This window comes from Dryas octopetala, chromosome 3 (genome assembly GCF_963921425.1).
Source record: "Dryas octopetala chromosome 3, drDryOcto1.1, whole genome shotgun sequence".
Classification (NCBI taxonomy): Eukaryota; Viridiplantae; Streptophyta; class Magnoliopsida; order Rosales; family Rosaceae; genus Dryas; species Dryas octopetala.
This window is the reverse complement of record NC_141368.1, coordinates 18,876,701-18,879,455: the sequence shown is the minus strand read 5'-3', so window position 1 is coordinate 18,879,455 and position 2,755 is coordinate 18,876,701. Positions and strand designations below refer to the sequence as shown.

General features: G+C 41.1%; 1 long non-coding RNA gene across 1 annotated transcript; it reads left to right on the top strand.

The window, feature by feature from the left end:
* The first annotated feature begins 277 nt into the window (after window positions 1-277).
* On the top strand, window positions 278-2,551 carry LOC147291575 (uncharacterized). Its single transcript, XR_015121540.1, has 3 exons — window positions 278-606; window positions 1,266-1,322; window positions 2,451-2,551. It is a non-coding gene; the product is annotated as an uncharacterized LOC147291575 (long non-coding RNA).
* The last annotated feature ends 204 nt before the right edge of the window (window positions 2,552-2,755 follow it).

The window sequence follows — 2,755 nt, the reverse complement described above, 5'->3', positions numbered from 1 at the left end:
TTGGTTTTGACTTTGGGTCTATTAGATAGGTTTCGATCCCACGATTTCATAGACATGTAGCACGCGTTGATCCGAGTTACGGTTTGAGAGATATGGACGTTTGAAGCGAGGGGCAATTTTGTAAAATTGACAAATTGGGTTTAAAAATCAGATTTTTAAGAGGATCTCTCTCTCTCTCTCTCTCTAGAATATTCTACACACTCTGTCTCCCTCTATTTCTTCTCTCTCCCCGCACTCTCTCCCTCTCCACTCCGGCACCCTTCCTCTGCGCCCACAACCCAGCTCACTGTCGACCACCCCTCGCCGACCCGGCCTCTGCCTCCGGCGAGCACACCCTCCAAGCGCCGACCACCCTCCTGAGCCCACACTCTCTCTCATGATTCTCTCTCCCCGAGTTCCCTCTCTCTCCCTTTTCTCTGTGCGGACCAACCCAGCCACTTTCGGCGACTTTTCCATCGACCCCGACCACCGGCGACCTCCCACAGCGCTCCTCCAGCCAGCCCAGCCACCTCTGCGCGCGAATCCAGCTTGGAAAGGGCAGTCTTGACCGCCGGCTTCTCCTCCCTTCTCCGACCAGTTTTTCGGCGCCAATCACCTCCATCTTAGGTGGGTTTTGTTCCTCTTTCTTTGGGCTTTCATTTCTTCTGGTTTTGTAGCTCAGAAATCTTGAAATTTTGAAACTTGAATTTATGGGATTTAAGGCTATTTTCGGGTTTTTTTTGAAATCTGGTTTTTGGGATTATTTTTGGAGAATTGTTGACTCCAATTGAAGATTTTAAGTTAAAGTTTGTGAAATTATGAGTTTTTGGGGAAGTTGGAGTTGGGGGTTTGATGCCATTTCGGGTTAGCTTGGGTTTTCGGATTTGGGGGCTAGGACAAATTCCTTCCCTAGGAAACTCAATAGTTGTTTAGGAGTGAGAAAATTAATGGGTTTGGTTGAAATTAAATAAAATTGGTTGAATTTGGAGTTGGGGCAGCCACTTTGGACGGCTCCTGCAGTGAGTCCGAACTCCCGCTGCCATTCGTGAATAAAGGATTAATTTTGGGCAATGGTGGAGTAAGTTATTGATCTTGGTTAGGACGTTTTTGGTTAGGCTGAGCCGGGGAGCTTCCAGAGTGTTTATAGGGGTTTGGGGTCTATGAGTGGAGGTTGGGAATCGTCGAGCTAGAATGGGAGGCGGGTGTGACGTTAAGTTAAGCACACATTTACATTTCAGTGCCTTGAGTCGGAACTAATTATATTTCATTGATTGTTTATCCTATAGGCGACACGGCTGTGACTCGTGACGATCCCGTGGAGGATCGAAGCTAGGGCTATCTCTGTGAGTGGACTCTTGTCTCTTTAAATGATTTATAAAATTCGTGATTTATTCTAGTTATATAAATTTTAATTGTGAAATTGAAGTTTGAATGGGCTTTTGGTTTTCTAAAGAATTCATGAAAATTTCATCAATCATTTCACACTAAATACTTTGGGAATTTTATCTTGGGATTTGATCATTGGTATTAAATGTCGGATTTCGATCTTTCATTTTCCCTCGTATATAAATTTTAAAATATGGTTTTACTTGATGGATTATTGGAGTTGATAAAGTCCTTTTACTTCAGCTTCTTACTCTATACATATGGTTTATTTTATTATTTCAGTTTTTGGTCGAAAAGAGTGACTTGATTTATGTATTTTGAAATTAAGTTGGAATTATGCAATAAGTTTTTATGGAAATTAAAGTTTCTTGGAAAAGTACAATTATTCTATTCTTGGTGGAAAAAGGATTTATTTGGGGTTATGTAAAAATGGTTTTCAAACCACCCTTTGCAGTACCCTCCAGGTTATCAGATACATAGGTCTTTGGGACCCATCACGGCACACATATAGGCTTTAGGCCGTGTGTTAGGATGCTTCGCCCTTTGGGGGCTGCTCTGCGTGCACGAATGACCATGATTGCCTGCACGTGCTGATTTTATTCGCACGTGTGTATGGCCAGGATATTGTCTGCACGTGTTGGATTTACTCCACGCGTGTGTATGGCCAGGATATTGCCTGCCTGTGTGATGCAGGAATTCCGCACAGGTGTATGGCCAGGTTATTCAGGGTATATAGCATGGTGGAAAATGAATTTGGTTATTTTTAGAAATTATTAAATATGTTTTTAAGTGAGGGATTTCTTTTGAATTCTATCAAGGTTGTTGTTACGATGTTTTACAGTTCGTTTGTTTTAAGAAATTGTTATTTGAGAAATATATATTGTTTTATGGGATTTCTTAAGTTTAAATAAACCTTATGGTTTTAAACTGGGGGATTTCAAAGAGTGACGTGAGGTCTTAGAGCTAAACGTGGTTTTGAAGGATTTTCTGAAACATGAAGTTTACTTTTGTTTTCGTTTTTATTAACTGTCCACTCACTGAGTTATCTCAGGGTTTTTCTTGTTTGTTTTAAATTGTCCCCCCAGGTAGTAGCTTTGGTGGAGGTCGAGCCAATCACGTCGAGGCAGTCACATCCATATTCCTACTCGGACCAGTAGGCGTCATTTATTTTTTTGGTGTAAAATTTTTTGTAATAGAATAGAGGCTCTGATAACCACTTTAAATATTTAGTTGGTTTCTCTGTGAAATTGTTGGGTATGAGACCCTTTTTGTTTGTGGTAGAGGTGGTTGTTATTTAGAAGTGTTTTTTAACAGGTTTTGAAATTTCTGGGTTATCCATTTTCAGGGGAGGTTTTGCCGAATTTTCGGTAGGATTTTCCTTGATTTTGGA